Below are 17,650 nucleotides of genomic sequence, written 5' to 3'. Positions count from 1 at the left end.
GCCGGGACTCGCGGGCAGGTGGGAGCGGCGGGGCCCAGCCGCGGGGGGCGGCTGCCTCCGGCCTCTGCCGAGCCGCTGGGAGCTTCGAGCTGCCAGGGGTCGGGAGCTCCAGGCCCCTGGGCGCGATGGCAGGGCCAGCCCGCGGGCAGCAGACACGGGCCGCAGGGCTCGTCACCGGGTGGTAAATATAACCATACACTTGTGTCTGCGGCAGAGACTCTCGCTGGGCGGAGCGGGGCCCGGTCTGGCGCGCAGCTGTCAAAGTCGGACCCTCGGGGTACTCGCGTGCAGCCCTCGCCTCGCCTCCTGTCCCGAGGGCGCGTTGAGCGGGGTGCTGAGAGGCGCCGCCCCTGGGGGCGAGGGCACGTCACGCTCCGCGTGGAGCAGGTTGTTGTTGGCTTATAACCACTGCTCTACCAGCAAGCCCTCGTACTGCCCCGAGCACGCGCTGGTGCGCACGCACATGTCCGACATGTGTAGTGTCCAGATCGGCAGCGTGGAGAAGTAGGCAGCTACTGTCAAGAGGGGACACCTCTTGATGCTGAACTTAGGCAAAGTATTGTAACTACTCAAAACAAAGTAATACTTACTTTTTAATTTCTGCCCCCGTGTGAGATGGCTTTTATTGTTGTTCGACTGCATTAGTTAAGGCATAAGCATCAGAGGAAGACCCCGTTACATGAAGGAAGTTTAGCAGAGCTCCCAGAAGATCATTGGTGAGGTAATGCCTTATTCTTGCCCTGTTTGAACTGCTCCTGTTCAGACTTTTTAATATTTAGAAAAAATACTCCGGTATATTTTTGGGGGCGTTAAACTTACTATCTTGGAATGTATTGATCCAGCCCTTCTGGTTTGCTTCATTTCTTGCCTACTGTTGCAGGTGGTTTGACTTTTGAAGTGATCTAATTAAATTGACCCTTTAAATGAGTTGCTTTATGCAGGTCAGCAAAGCAGAGTTGAATGAACTCTTGTGTAATAGAATGTGGGCTTTTGTCACAATGCTTCCCCCCCCCCCCAACATTGAAAGGTAAACCTGATTGAATTGTTCTTGTTCCAGTGTCTGCAGTGTTTCATCAGGCATGGTTACCAGTTTGGTAAAACGTTTCCATGACCTCCTTTGCTCATGTTAGATTTGGTAGATGACACTTATGTGCTGGATTCATACTTTAATGGAAGCTGGGGCAAAAGTCTCAATTCATTAGAATTTTTTTCCCTTATACAACTAATCGTGTGGACTGAAGAATGGAAATTTGTGGTTCTGTTTGTCTTTTTGTTTTAATAGAAGTTTGGGGAAGATCCCAGAAGTCGCATTGTATTACATTTTTAATAGTAAAAGTATTCCAGTTTATTAAATTCTCCAGTGCGTGCACGTAGTAGAATCTCTTGGATGCCGTCCTTGTTTGGATGTCAGGATTACAATACAGAATGATGCCCTTCTAGCAGCACACTTGTAGAAGGGTATCATTGTGAACAATGCTGATTATCTGCTCTGAGTTGTAAACAAAGATGATTTAAAACTAATGAGGTAGTTATTTTGTTAGTCTCAATACTTCCAGAATTAAAAAGCATCTTTAAAATTATAATGAATATTTTAATGACATACCTAATTTTTTTTTTCTCTTCAAACATGCATTCTAAAATTGGGGTTGGGGCGGGGATTGCTGCCAGTTTTATTTTTAATACTTGTTTGCACCTAAGTGGAATGGGTTAAAGGGGATTTTTATCCTTAGTTAAAAAGAAGGAGCATTCCTGTATAGAATTATATGGATTGTCACTCTTAAAGTCATAACTTACAAGGAAGTGAAACCTTTTCCATGATTTCTTTTTTCATTCCCTACAATATCACCCTCGTGATCTGAATAATAGTACTGAGGTGATATTATTAATGTGGCTTTTTGAAATCAAACTAATTATATTTGCCTGAAAGAGCCACATTAGTGTGATTCTAGCTCCCTGATGCCTTTTTGGAGCCCTGGAGACAGCCTAGTGAATAGGGCTGAAAATTCATTCTGTATTTGATTAAATGGAACAGACTCGTTGCTCCTTACCCCAGCAGGGGCTATGAGATCTCTTGATCCCCGAAGCTGCTCAGAGACCCTGGGAATTCCATTAGTGAGCACCTGAGGAATGTCTGCCCTGCAGTGCCTTTTTTTGATATAGCTGGGGGGAGAGAACTAGTAGTATTGCGGAGTTGATTGTGGGCGGGGAGGATACATTAGAAGAATCTATATGTTGGAAGATCTCAAATCAAGGCATGACTTAACAGCTTATCTTTGTAAGAGAAAAGCCCAACCCAAAAGCACACTGATAGTCAGGATTCATATTTAAAGTAGAACTGTGGTGTATTTTGGGCACAGAAACTTAACTCATCCATGCTGTTTTTTGAAACCATCTGATTCTTTATTCAGTCTGCAAGACAGATTGGTGGAAAACAAATATTAAACCAAGCACATAGTGACAGGCTGGGTGAGTTTGTTTTTTTTAAAGCATCTTTAGAATACAATTTAAAATGTTAGCTCTTTTGCCTTGAATCTAACTGTTAATGATCTGGTGGTTTACTGTGGTCTGACCATTAAAGGAAACTTGAATCTTCTGTTAACTTGTCATCTCAAATGTTAACTTTTACATTTTTTTGTTCCAGTTTTGCATAGGTCTAAAGTGTGCTGCTATAAGAATTTAAACATATTGCGTACTATTTTTATTGCCTGGAAGCTTTAATGTCTGTTTTATCTAATAAAGCTTTCTCCATGATCAGTGTCCGCCAAGCCCCTAAAGCAAAATATGAATGTATAATTTTGAGAATCCTGCTTTAACGCTTTAAAACTCTTTGGGACTTTATAAATTTTTATTTTATATTAATCTTTTCTTGATGCAGTTAAGTAGATTTTTATCAAAGTCATTTTTTGTTCTTCAATTTAAAATTAATACTAGCTAAATAGTTTTATGGGTTTATTTCCCCTTGAATGGGGGAAGCTGTATGACTGATACATTTTAATGGAAGCATTTCAGTCAACCTTAAGCTCTTAGAACAGGATGCTGTTGCATCTCTGAGTGTTCCTTTTCTTTTTCCTTTTCTTCTTTTTCTTTTCTTTTAATTTGATCAAAAGGAGAAATATGAATGTAAGCGTTTAAACATATGATACTCCCTGTGCTTTTTTTTTTTAAAGGCATTATGTCACTAGGAAGTCTGGAAAGCTTTAAAATTTCATTTGAACACACGTAAGCAAAATATAATTTTCCATATTCTGTCATTTCCTTATGACTTCACAGGGTTGTTAATTTTATAAATCTGACTTCTTGCCAGGTATCTTGCTTTTTAGTTGCATTGCTTATATATTGCTTGCATCATGCAAAGCATATAGCCACGTAAGTGCTTTCTCTTACATACTTAGAAACAAGTAATAAAGAATAACATTAAATGCATATACTTACAATGAAGCTGTCAGTTTAGTATTTTGTGTCTAATTTTGTAGCCGCACAACTCTATGAGCAGCATGGTTATATACATCATTTAAATGTATGTATTAAATTGTCATTTTGCAGACATCTGTAATTAGGATTACTTGGTGGGTATATGCATCTTTTCAGGTGTGCTGGTTTTCTTACAGATGTCTTCAGTTCGTGAACTCAAACAAAACAGGTCACCTTGACATTTGTGTCTTTTAATATAAAGCTGCATTTGTACAGGCTGTTTGAAAATGCATTTTTAAGATAAACTGAACACCAAAGAAATGCCATACCTCCTGCTAAAAAAAAGTAACGTTAGGGAAAAGCTGTGTTTTTGTATAGGACAACTTAGTTGATGGTGGCAACAGTCTGTTTCCTAATATTGCTGTAATATTGGTGTAATAAGCTGAATCTTTTGGAAGTATGTTATGGCATAAATCTATCAGAAGCTTTGCTAAATTTGAAAGTATAAATAACTGTAATGAGAGTGTTGGTATTTTTTAAGGGCTAAAATGGATTCCAAGGTGACTTGTGAAGCGTAGTAAGACTGGTTCCTACCTAGACAGGTTTCAAAACAGGACCCACGCACATACTGCTGTATCAGTAAGTGCACTTTCACATTGGACAGGATATAGGAAAGGAGTCTTCAACCTGTTTGTTTCCACAGCATTGCAGAAAGGACATTGTAGACTTATGAAGTGACGTAGCAAGAAGAAGATTGTATCACTTAATGCTTAAATTTTGTTCAGTGATTTTTACTTTTACTTTTGAAGCTAGAGGTGAAAACAGAACTACTAAAACAACACTCATTGACCTATGTTTTATACCAGGCTTAAAAACAGAGTGGAACTAAGGGGCAGAAGATAATAAATTGGAACTATCCCAGAAAATAAGGAAGTCTGTTATACTGAGTACTGTATTGGTTTTACTTGAATTATGACATAATCTGATTTTTTTTTTTTTTTTTTTTTAATAACCATGTTTGACGACTACTAAAATGTGCTTGCATGGCAAATGCAGTATACATTGGGTGTTGCCTTCATATTGCAGTACATGCTGTTGAAGGGTAAGGGTATTGTTGGAGCATCCTGCTTCACTGGGATGCTTTAGCAGAATTTGATAATCACGTTTAACAGACACTGAAAAGTAACTTCTTGAAAAATAGCCTGGATTTATTACTTTTGTTTTTACTGACTTGTAGAAACTTGTGGTTGCCCTTTCATTCTGCAGTGTTTGGACTTCATGTTTTTTCTTTCACTGTTTCTTAGAACACAAATGACTGGCTGTACTTTTTTGGTACACTAGCCCTTATACATGCTTATCAATGCTTGAGTCTTAGGAGACCGTGTTAGTCACTGTGCACTCCCTCTGCTGGCCATCTTTTATGCTGTTCAGTACTGCGGTGAAATCCTGTATTCCAGAGGAACAGTGGCTGCTAGGCTTTTGTCGGGTGGAGGTGGGGTTTAAATACATTTCTTAGTAGGCTTAGTATAAAAACAAAAACCCAATTTTTTTTGGATGATGTTAACATAATTTCTAAAAGTATGATTTTCTGTTCTCAAGCGTTGTAAATCCATAACTGCTGCTGTGACTCATCCTGATGTGGCAGGCTGTATCAAGATGTAGCTGTAATGTAAATTCAGCTAAAATCATGCAAGGCTTTTAAACACTGAGTGTCAAAACACCCTTACAGATTAAGCATTGTCCATTCCATAGACTGAAAACATGCAAGCAAAAGAGGCTGTAGTTCACCGGCATTAGCAAAGCCAGGTAGTATGAAAGCTGGGAATAAAATCCTTGTAATCTGACTCTTCAATTCTGCTTTATTTAGATTCAACCTTCCTTGTTCAATAAGACCTCTTGTAGTACCAAACCCACTAAACTTACTCAGGCAACCACTTAAGAACAGAATTTGTGTTTTCTCTAGTAGAGAAAATTTAATTTCTTTGATGGTCTTGGATGTTTAATAGCAAAATGATCTACATGACCAGTGGGAAGTGAAGTAGAGCAAGCAGCAGAAGTGCTGACATTTCTAAATGATTTTATGAATTATTTTAATACATATGTGTATATATATCCTGTCTCTGTCAAATCTTCAGGTTTTGTCAGTGTAGTATATCTCACTGTAAAACAAACGTAATAGATTTTAAGGCCAGTCAGGACCATTTGATCACTTAATATGATCTCTTATGTCACACACCATTGCATTTCACCTGCCTACTCCTTCACTGAGCTCAGTAACATATTCGATTAAAGCATATCTTCCAGAAATGCATTGCATCTTGATTTGAAGAAATCAAGTGTTGGAGAAGCCACTATTTCCTTGGTAGTTTGTTCCAGTGGTCATTCATTTAAAACATCCAGTGGTCATTCTGTTAAAAACATGCCTAATTTCTAATTTGAAAATTTGCCTGATTTCAGTTTCCAGTCATTTGGTTTTTGTTATGCCTCTTTCCTAGATTAAAAAGTTTTTTTTCCCCCCAAATTTAAGTTACTCAAATGCTGTAATCAAGTCACATATCAGTATTCTTTTTGATAAGCTTAAAGGATTGTGGGATTTAAGGAGTTCAGTGTAATCCATTTTTATCCATCCCTTGAATTATTTTGTGGCTCTTTCCTGCACATCTCCAATTTTTCAACAGTGGGAACATGGAAATGGAGCCTTACAACAACAGCATAATATTACTGGGTCCCACAGGACTTGCCAACACGTTAGTAGGAGCTGGAAAGTACGTTTTGCTGTTGGTTGGGTTGGGTGGAAGCAAAATTCTGGTTGTGGGAATTTGCAGAAACAGATTGGTATAAATAAGTAAAGTCAGGCAGTTTGTTCTAAGTGCAGGATTCATTGGGATTTAAGTTGCAGATGCGTGTAGGACAAAAATACCGGAGCAAGGTGGTGGTGAGGAGTGGGAACACTTGGATGGAAACAGGTCAGAAAGTTTTTGTGGGGTGGATTAGAAGTGGGATTAAATATATGGTCCTGTGCAAGCCTCTATACCAGAACTGTATGTAGACCTCTTAACATCAGTCTCAGTGATGTTTTGTAAAGATAAAAATGACCTCCTTTTCCTTATTTTCCATTCCCCTATGTGTTCATCCAAAGCTTGCTTTAGTGATTTTTAGCCAAAGCATTCCAATGACTCTTGATTATTGAGTTGTTTTTTTGACCATCAAATCCTTTTCCGAATCTGCCTTCCAGGATACAGTCTGTCCTTTTGGATGGTATTGCACACAAGCCTTTTCCCCCCAGATGTGTAACTTTTGATTTGACTATGTTAAAATGAATTTCTTTGATTTGGGTCAAGTCAAAGATGGGATCCAGACTGCTGTACAAGTATGTACTGCCTTAAATTATGATTAGACTGATTTTTATTATCTGTAAATATTATCAAGAATGATTTTTTTATTTGTTTTATTAATGATCTGGAAGTCAGTGTAAAGATGGGAATAAAATTTGGACTAATACATATCCCTTCAAACCTTTCCATCCCTGTTCAATAAAGACTTTCTGTTAACTAATTAATAGACTAATTTTTGAAATAAGGAAATAGATTAACATTGTCTATTTTTTTGATGTAGTATAGTGTACTTTTCAATGAAAATGTTGCAAGGTACAAATTCAGATACCATACAAAAGTCTGTTGTGTCTAAACATTTGCTTTTATCAGTTAGAGTTGTGATATCTTCAAGAATGAAATCAGACTGTTTGACATAAATTGTTTTGTTTTCCACAAATATATAGATTGGCATGACCTGCATGCCTGTCCTTCCAGTATATGTCTCCCCAAATTAATGTCCCTTATTTCTTTGTACATATTGCAGGTGGGAGTGAGGGAGAGAAGTAACTTCTCATGCTTTCTCCCTAATCTGTAACAGGCTTCTTTTTATACCCATAAGAATTGTGAGTACATTGAGCCACACACATTTCAGGTTTTCTGGTCTGGAGTTAGTGATAACTCTGCATGTTCGTATCCTTAATCTGCCACGAGGGCTTTTCTCTGTAATGTGTTGCCATGGCAAGTCCCTATGTGCACTGCATATGGTTACCTTTCAGTAAGTGGAAGGTATACTATAGTAAATTATACCTCTTTCAGTGAGGTTCCCTCTTGTCTGCTCCCCTCTCCTCCTCCCTGCCAGTAAATTGTTTGTGTGTCAATACCCTAAAATAAGTGGAGGTTTCTTTAGTGCACCACCTCCCCCTCTAGTTTGTGTGCTTAGTTTATCAACCTTAAATCGATGATAACTAGAATTTTTAACGTATTTCATGTGAATTGTTCTTCAATCTTCAGTAATATCACACTCACATTTTCACAAATGAGAATTTCTGCATTCCCTTGCTTGTTATGGAAGTTCTAGTATTGGGGGGTTTTTTGGGGGGGGGGGTTGGTTTTTTTGTTTTATTTTTAAGCATGGAAAAATGACTGTCGTCTTGTACTATATACAAGTTCAGTTTCTGTGTCTGAGTTCAGGGTTGTTCTATATTTGTCTTCTAAATAGTGTCCTCTTGAATTGCTACCTTAATGTCTCCTTGCAGGTAAATCTCATCAGCAACAGAGATTAGCCACCCTACTGCATGCTGTTGTATTAGAGCTCCCTTTGTCACTGGAAAGTAAACCTGTGTTAAGCTAAAACTTCCTTATTTATACCAGGTCTGTAGCTAACGTTTAACCCTTCAATATTCTTCTGCTTTCTTATGTATGGGAACTAGAAGGAAGTGAAGAAAACTACATTGATTTGCTGCTTCTGGGATCTTGGAATAGAAATGAAATCTCTTATGCCTTTCTAAATTTTGTATTGACTCTCTTAAGAGTTCAGCATCACCTGACAGGTCCCTACTGGTGACTTCAGCATTCCACAAGATTTTGTTGTTACATCTCACTTGTACAATGGGGAGCAGCCCATTTCTTTTGTTATCTTTGTGGGCCTTTCTGAATTCTGTGTATGCTCCTCTTACTATAGAATTACCAATGACAATAGCTTACTTTCTTTAAGAATTCTTGGTAATGGCATACTGCAAGGATGTCTTTAAGATATATTCCCTGAAGGTTTTTTAATATCTCCAAAGTGAAGTTCATAGGTGGTTGACTATCTGCTAATGATTAGATGTTCTTTAGTGGGTTGAATGTGTCCTAGTTCTGTTCTTCCTTGATCACCTGTCCTCAAAGTTTTTGCGTTCTCCACTTCCTTATGGCCAGGCCTTACCCCTTTGATGTCTGTGGCAATTATTTGCAATTAATTTGTCCAAGAACTCCCTCTTGAATGCTACATAGTGGCATTTGCACTTCCAGATCACTTCTCTTTTTCTAGGTGGAGGGGAATGTACGATACACTTTGTCTTTCAGTAGAGAAGAGAATAAAATGGATGGAGGCTGGTCTTAATAGTTGAGCAACAAAAGAATATCTTGCTGCTCAACCCCTACTTGCACAGAACTGTATTACCCCTTCAGAACAGATTTGCAGTCTGTTCTGTCAAACAAATACATGAGGAGACACTTACTTTTGCATAGGTGGTGCGTGTGTGTTTCAAACTGTCCACACTCCACACACCCTGCCCCCAAGCAAAACAGTGCTTTTCAGGCCCCAGTTTCAGGAACCATTTAAATGTAAAAGAAAAAGCCTTCCAGAAGTCCCTGTCTTGTAGGTACCTTCTTCCAAAGAACAAATTTCTTGGGAGGATACACTCCTCCTCCAGGAGAGTTGTTTAACTGTGGTACTGTCATACACAAAGAGGACCTTTTAAAATGCATACATACTGTTTTTGTCTGGTTGGAGAAAGTATGTTTTTTGTCATGTCAGATATGCTGGTATAATTTCTCACAGCTGTTGTAGATCGCATTCAGTTATCTACTCTTGCCAAATATTTAAGCTAAATAGTAGTGCTTTTTCTGTCCTAAATAAGATGCACCTTTCAAAAGTCCTTTACTTGTTCTCATTTTGAGACTATGGAAAGACATGGTAAAATGTAAGTCAAATTTCTCCTAAAGTTTGTTAGAGCCCATTCCTTCTAAGTGGCTATTTTATGCTGGTATTAACTTTGGGGAGCCTCTTGTTTCTCAACAACCTTTTCAAAATATTCTAGCACTCTAGAAGCTTACTGCCTAAACATTCTGCAATGACAACGTATCACAGCTTGACGAGGTTTGAGTTACCTCTAATAAAATGCAAGCTAAGCAAAAGAAAAAAAGACAAGACTCTTGGAATAAAAGAAGTTTTCTGTTCTTGGCACTAATCTTTATTACAGAATGAAATGGGAAGGTGTACTGTGTAAGCATGTAATAAGGACACTGGTAATGGAAGATGTGAAAAGATATTTTAGTAAACCTTTATAGAAAGGAATATTTGGCTCAGTTAAATCATTCTGAAGTTGGATTTTGCTAGGGATGGATTCTGAGGTTAAGGCTTCTCGTGTTTAAGTTGTGCTTTCAAACTGTTGTGCAGTCTAAATGTAATAAGAGTAGATTTTAGGATTGCAAGTTTAAATGATGTGGTGGTAGTATTGTGCCAAGAGTTAAGTGTGGCATTGGTCTCAAGTTTCTTTAACACTGTAAGTTGACCTCTCTTGGAGCAGATGAGAGCAAATGAATGAATCTTTCAAGTAATGAAAAATTAGCAATAACTTACTATGTTCTGGACACTTACTATATGGGTTCTAGAGGGCAAGCATGAGCCAGTGCAGTTTGGGTTTGTATTTTAGACTTTGAAATTAGCCTGTATCCTGTTTGGTATGTTTTTATCATTATTATTTACTGTGGCAGGAGAACTTAATGTGAAGTAAACTTATTTTATGGACATGAGCATCTTGTGTGTATGTATGCTTTATATGCATGGATATTAGACACTCCAAACCAAGACAAGTTATAATTTTTAAAAACCACTGTTTTCCAAAATCCTGAAATTACTGTGGGAAAGACATTAGCAAGGCCAGTATGTTCAGCTGAAGATTGAAAGCTTTCTGTAACAGGTCTATACCATGTTCCCTTGCAAAGTCTAAGGGAACTGATGTATAAATGCCAAGTTTTTAACCCCCTCCCTCCCTTTCCCCCATAGGTTGTGGGTTAAAACCATAACAGGAGTGAAGCCCTACTCTCAGCTATAAATGTAAGCTCTGTCTGTTTTCACTCTAGAAATGTATACACTGCAGAAGGTAAATGCTAGCCTGGTTAACATAAGTTAGTCATTATTTATTCAGGAACTGGTAAGCCTTTGATTGTAGTTGACAATAGTAATATAATATCAAGGTTTTCACCTCTCTGTTACTGTCTCAGTCTACAAGGTGTCCTTAAAAACAAAAGTAAACATTCACTGTCTTTAACAAGTTTAAACAAAAACATATAGTAGTATTTCTGCTTAATCTTGTTATTCATAGCAGCTGGCTGATACACATATAAGGTGAAATTTGCTCTCCCTGTAGAAGACCTTTCTGGCATTTATGTGGAGCTCAGGCCTAATTCAGGTCTCAAGTGCCATGAAACTCTGACCCCTTTACTGTGGTTAGTGGTGCAGTATTAAGAAGATAATTAAGTGGATGTGTTGAAAGAAAATGCAATACTCTATAGGTTTTGTGGACGGTATAACTAAAACTTCTAAGAAATTCCAAATGGTTTCTGTAAGTATTTTGAAAGGCCATGGCAGTGTAGGACAGAAGATTTGTGAGTTGATCAGTGATTTCTTTCAGTTTACCTGAAATTGCAGCTAGATTAATCTCAGGCATTTTTTGTAAAAGCATCTCTAGCGACTTAGACTTGCTTTGAAGGCTCTCATTTGGGGTCACTGTTCTATACTTGGGCTCACTTAAACATAGGATGTGGCTATGTGGGCAAAACAGGTGTTTGTGTATCAGGTTAACTTGATTGAATCTTCCATTAATATTTGTGATGCTGCTGTTTAATAATCTTTATCTCCCTTGAGCTGGTGTTGGTTGCCCTATTTTGCTAGGAATGATAGCCTCCATGGTAAATCACAGGAGTTTTTATCTCTGAGACAGCATGGTCCTATTCCACTGAGAGCTTTACAGATCAATGCTGCAAACTTGGAAGCTTAGCTTTAAATATTTGTGATGTGTGCTAGCTTTATGATTTCCTCATAACTCTTATCTAGACCTTATGAGAGTGAGAGGTTATTTGTTTTGTTTTATTAGGGTAGTGCTCAAAGTCTCATCTGGACTAAAGCTCACTTTGGGACCTATTCAAGTACATAGTCCCTTAGAGACTAGAATCTCTAATTTTGAAACCAGCCTCAGTATATGCGTGTAGGACAAAAATAGAAAGATGAGAGTAATAAAAACGATTTCTGTTACTACAGCCTAATGATAAATCTGTGAAAATGTATAAATAACCGGAAGATAAACTCTAGTCTTTTCAACTGCCATTTCACCTAGCTGTCATTCATTAGTACAGACAGGGCTGTCTATCTTTCTAGTGGCAGGGGGTTGGACTCCATTTGGGCTGCATGTCTGTGGGCCCTACCTAGGCAAGTACGACACAGGTGTGTCCCGTGTCCCCCACCCTCCACTGCTGCACCAGCTTGTCTGAATGGAATGAACAGTCATCTCATTAACCAGAGAGGAAGTAATGGCCCTTAGATATTGGCAAGAATGAGTCCAGCATAACTTCATGCTTTCTTGACTGCATACTATATGGGATTTTAGTATAGGTTTCTGAATGTTTTTGTTATTTACTCCACTTAGACTAAGAGCAATAGAATAGTAAAGGGTGATTAAAGACAGATTCCCAATATACGTAACAAGAAAATGAAAAGACATTATTTAGCCTAGTAAGGAGGTTTGATTGCAAAATTTACACTTATGGAAAGTGATAGTCCAAAATGATCAACAGGTCTTTTTTTCCACAAGGTTTTTAGTGAAATTGTGTAATTCACTGCTGTAGGATCTAGACAGGAATCCTACCTGTGCTTCAGCCTTCAAGCTTTACTGTGGCTCAAGGGAGCCTCGTATGCCCCATGAGTTTACAGACTCCTACTAACCCCTAAGATAGCAGTAGGTTGAGTTGCTATAAATTTTTGCTGCAGGTATGGATTTAATAGTTGTACTTCCCTCAAATAGATCACAAGTAGAATAGATCACTACAGGATGCAACAGAACAATTTGAAGCTGCTGATAAGCCAGTTGAAAATACCTCTTGCCTGTGAGGGTTGTTGCAAGATGTCAGTGGATACACAGGATTAGACTACTTTCTGAAATTGCAGTGAATTCACCAACTTTTGCTGTATTTGTAGTAGTTTGCACTTGCAACCACATAAACTCATATTTAGTTTTTCTTTAAATTCAGATCTGTGAGAGGTAAACCCATGAGAGCCAAACCCTCTGCTAGTTCTAGTTAATGTACTTCCAATGTGTGAGGATCTATCCCTAAATATTTTTCTGATGCCTTAAGCAAACTGATCATGTCAGTCTTTTTTCATTTCTACTTCATTGATTCTGTTGGTAGGATTGGTAAAGTTACAAACAAAGTTAACCTTCTTGATAGTTAAATATGAGGCCTCCTTTGAAAACAGTGTGCCTTATCCACTGTATTGAAATCTGTGGTAACATGTATGTACAGTTGACTCATTGGCTTTTTGGGAATCTGGCTCAACTATGAAAAAAGTATGTCCTTGTTTGGACCGTTTTCATATAGTTTCATCATTGTGTGCGTTGTTTGTAGGATTTTTTGTAAAAAGTTCACTTCAAATTTAAAGTAGTTTGAGAAATAGTAGGGGATTGCTTCATGTTGAATAATTTAGAAGTTGTTTTAATACTGCTGCAAATTTACCTGGAGCTTAACAAATGTAATTCCCATACCAAAGTATATATACTCCAAAGGTCACCTCAGTAGTTCAGGGTGGGGATGGGATTATTAGTGAGAAGATGGTATTCCTCGTAATATTTTTAAGGACTGTTTGACACGAGGTGAGAGGGCATTTGGTATTAAAGAAACAGTCTTCCCTAAGTATAAGTGTCATATGATAGATGCAAAACCAATAGTGGAAGAAATGGAAAACTTTAAGCTGTATATACAAAGCCACTAAAATGATGACAATATGCACTGGGACAGTACTGCCTCAGGTGTGTGCCAATACTTGTTTGCTCAGTGCTGCACAAATATGGCTGTGGATGAACTTGCCAAAGCTCATTGATACATGTACAGAAATGTATTAAGGTGGATGTGCTCCTGGTGTAGCAGGGCGAGTGTCCTGTTAGGGATTGCAGTCTATCGCTGTGGTACTGCTACCTGGCACCACCATGGAAAGGTGCTTGTCTTTTGGAACAGAAATTTAAGCTAAGACAAAATCCTGCCTTAAAACTCTGTCAGGAAGCTGAGAGCACTTTTTTTTTTCCTTCTTCAAGGTGAAGGTATCACAGCCAAACCAGGACATCTTGTAGCTTCGTATTAGGAAGAAACGAGACAAGGATGTGTCAGTTTTAGATTATCTAAAGCTTTGAAAGAGGACAGCAATCTTGTATTTTGAGGCTTACACCCGCTGTTATGGAGCCAGTAGTGTAGTGCTAAAACCAGCGACTGTATCCAGATGATAGTATTCTAAAGATCCGCTTTTACAGATTACTATTTTATAAACCACATTTAAATAAATCATTGTTATTTAGGGATTTAAAAATACTTGTAACCCAGAAAAACTGTATGTTAAGGCAGATGTTTTGTCCCTAATTGTCTTCTGGGGCTGGAAAGTTGGGCAACGTGAGATCAATTTGCAATGCTGTGAACCATGCAGAGTATATTAGCAGGGCATAAGGGGAACTACTGCCCCCGGCCTACTGCACCTGGCAGCACAGTTTGGGGTGGAGGTGAGCAACCAATAGTGGCAAAAAAACACAGGTTAGGGACTATTTAGAAAAGCTGGACACACACATTCATGGGACTGGATGTGATGCACTTGAGGGTGCTGAAAAGAGGTGGCTGATGCGATTGCAGAACTGCTCACCATTGTCTTTGATAACTCAAAGTCATTAGGAGAGGTCCCAGATGATTGGAAAAGGGCAAATATAGTGCCCATGTTTAAGAAGGCGGAAAAAGGAAGATCTGGGGAATTACAGGCTGGTCAGCCTCACCTCAGTCCCTGATAAAATCATGGAGCAGGTCCTCAAAGAATCCATTTCTAAGCACTTGAAAAGAAGATGATTAGGAACAGTCATCATGGATTCACCAAAGGCAAGTTATGGCTGACCATCCTGATTGCCTTCTCTAGCAAAATAGCTGGCTCTGTGGATGTGGGGAGACCAGTGGATGTGGTACACCTTGACTTAAGCAAGGCTTTTGAAAGCATCTCCCACAACATTCTCTCAAGAAAGCTAATGTGTGGGTTGCATGAATGGACTGTAAACTGGATAGAAAACCAGCTGGATTGTCAGGCTCAAAGGGTAGTAGTTAATGGCTGTCTCTAGTTGGCATCTGGTATCAAGTGGAGTGCCCCAGCACTTGGTCCTTGGGCTGGCTTTGTTCAATATCTTCTTTAGCAATCTGGAAGATGGCATAGAGCTCATCTTCAGCAAGTTTGTGGATGATACCAAGCTGAGGAGAGTAGCAGATATGATAGAGAGTAGGACTAGGATTAAGATGGACCTAAACAAATGGAGGATTGGACCAAAAGAAGTCTCATGAAGTTCAGCAAGTACAGTCTTGGACTTAGGATGGAACCATCCCGTGCACTGGTACAGACTGGGGACCAACTGGCTAAGCAGCAGCTCTGCAGAAAAGCACCTGGGGGTTACAGTGACAGTGAGATGAATGTGAGCCTTGTTGTGAAGAAATCTAACAGCATACTGGGCTGTATTAGTAGGAGTGTTGCTAGTAGATTGAGAGAAGTTACTATTTGTTCTATCTGGCACTGGTGAGGCCACATTTGGAGTACTATGTCCAGTTTTAGCCCCCCACTACAGAAGGATGTGGATAAATTGGATAGAGTCCTGCTAGAGGGCAGCAAAAATGGTTGGGGGTCTGGGAGACGTGACTTGTGAGGTGAGGCTGCGGGAACTGGGTTTATTTAGTCTGGAGAACAGAAGACTGAGAAGGGATTTAATGGCATTGAACTACTCAAGTGTGGTTATGTAGATGGAGCTAGACTGTTTTCAGTGGTGGTAGATGACAAACCAATTAGATATAGTTTCAAGTTGCAGCAAGGGAGGTTGAGGTTAGATTTTGGGGAAGGAACTTGGGGAAGAAACTTTCTCACATGGAGGGTAGTCAAGCATTGGACCAGGCTACCCAGAGAGGTTGTGGGTTCTCTGTCCTTGGAGGTCTTTAAGACCTGGGTCGAGATAGTTGGGGCTGGTCCTACTTTGAGCAAGGGGTTAGACTAGATGACCTTGTCAGGTCCCTTCCAGCCCTAATTTTCTATGATTCTTTTGATTTTGTTTCACTATGAGGTAATATTAAGCTTTGCAAGTACAAGGCCTAAAAATAGAATTTAAGTAAATTCTAACGCACAACGGAAAAAAATGACAAACTGGTGTGGTAAAAGACTGGTTTCCAACCAGGCCCCAAAATATTATTATTTTTTCTTTCCTTAATAAACCTCCTAACATGTAATATCTTGTCATCAATAAAACCGCACACATAATTGTCCAGGGCAAGACAATGGTTCAGATTAGTTTTAGAAAACCCAGCCCTAGAGACTAACAGAATAAATAGACTAGTATGGTTCTGCTTCATACCCTTTCCCAAAGCTTGGAAAAACAAGCATCTTCTATGCCCTGAAAGTCTACAGTTTCAGATTACGTTGGACCAAGATGAGGTGCCTATTCTAAAGTTGAAGGGCCCATTAGACACTTCCCTCTAGTTTACATCAAGTAAGCTTGAGCTCTTTTACCATCAGCTGTTGTTACTTGGAATATCACAACCTGGCAGGTATCATGTCACGCAGGACTTTGGTTAGAAATATCACCTGAAGATTTACCTAAAACAGTTCATAGTCATCTCTCTTAGTGTGCAGTGTGAAGAAAACAGACAGTTGCTTTCTACATTTAGCTTTAGTTTGTAGTGGTCTAAGTGTGCCTAAGTGGTTTGCATGCTTATCTACCACCTGAGCTCAAGTTAAGTCATCTTCTGCTTAGAATAGCAAAGATTAACTTCTATATCCTTTTGTCAGAAAAAGCATTTGAATGACAGAATAAAAAACCCCCCTGTACTTTGTAGGTTGGAGGATGGTGAAAGGAAGAAAGGAGCATATGTAAAGGTCATTGCGAGAAACCTCCTGAACTGTCTCCTTCCACTTGCTGACAGGAGACAATTCAAGTTGCTGGAGAAGTACCATTGATGCTGCCTATGGAAGATCTTTTAAATCCAGTAGGAAGACGGATGCATCAATGTTAGCATCTTCTCGCAAGCAAACATCATGAATTTTGAGGCAATGATTTTTTGGCATCATCTTCTCTGGGCTGGTCACATTATCTAGGTGTCTGACTCCAGACTACCGAAGCAAGTTTTATTCTCCCAGCTCAAGAGGAGGGCAGAGGAATCGCTTCAAGGACGTCCTCAAGGCCAACTTGGAAAAAATGCAACAATTGACATCAACTTGTTGGAGACTATCATCCAGAACTGCTCCAAGTGGAGGAAGAGTCTGCTGTAAGGATCTCAGTACTTTGAAACCTCACAATGACAACAGGAGACAAAAAAGTGGGAATGGCAGAAACAGTATGTTGCAGAACACATCAGGAATCCAGAAACACCCACCCCACATGGAAACACGTGCCTGAGTTGGAGTAGAGCAGGAGTGGACAATTTTATTTCAGCCAGAGGGCTGCTTAAAGAGTTTTGGTGACCTATTGAAGTCCACAAGCATAGCCCTACCCCTTGACAGGTGCCCCACCCCCCTGGCTGCCATTTTGAGACTCGAAGTTCTACCCCTGGCCTTTGCCATGAAGTCCCTCCCCTTGCCAGTATTCCTCCCTCAAGTCCCTCCCCTTGTCAGTAATCTTTCTTTCCTCCCCCAGTATTCTTTGAAAAAGGGAGCAGGAGGGCACACAAGCCCCCATGGCTCACCAAAAGCATCCGGGAATGTATCCTAGCTAAAAGGGAGGCGTACATCCAATGGAAGGGAGGGGCCATCACCAGGGAGGATTATACTGCGGTTGCTTGGGGATGCAGGGGGGCGGTCAGGAAGGCCAAGGCGGAGGTGGAACTGGGACTAGCTTCCCAGATTAAGGACAACAAGAAGTCCTTTTTTAAATACATAGGGGGCAAAAAGAAGG

At 39.5% G+C, this 17,650-nt stretch overlaps 1 protein-coding gene across 4 annotated transcripts in view; it reads left to right on the top strand.

The window, feature by feature from the left end:
* Positions 1 to 17,650, top strand: part of CDON (cell adhesion associated, oncogene regulated) — a 134,003-nt gene that overhangs the window by 42,651 nt on the left and 73,702 nt on the right. Inside the window, exon 1 of one of the 4 annotated variants that reach the window (XM_019546949.1) lies at positions 412 to 721. The exons of 1 other annotated variant lie outside the window; for it this stretch is intronic. The gene's annotated coding sequence lies outside the window, so the exon portion shown is untranslated. Of the gene's footprint in view, positions 1 to 411; positions 722 to 1,785; positions 2,467 to 17,650 lie in introns of those variants that run through there. 2 more of the 4 variants (XM_019546946.1, XM_019546947.1) reach the window with 2 other exon arrangements.

This window comes from Crocodylus porosus, unplaced genomic scaffold, assembly GCF_001723895.1.
Source record: "Crocodylus porosus isolate Cpor-Errol unplaced genomic scaffold, CroPor_comp1, whole genome shotgun sequence".
Lineage (NCBI taxonomy): Eukaryota > Metazoa > Chordata > Crocodylia > Crocodylidae > Crocodylus > Crocodylus porosus.
The sequence above is the reverse complement of the archived record's forward strand: the minus strand, read 5'-3'. Positions and strand labels throughout refer to the sequence as shown.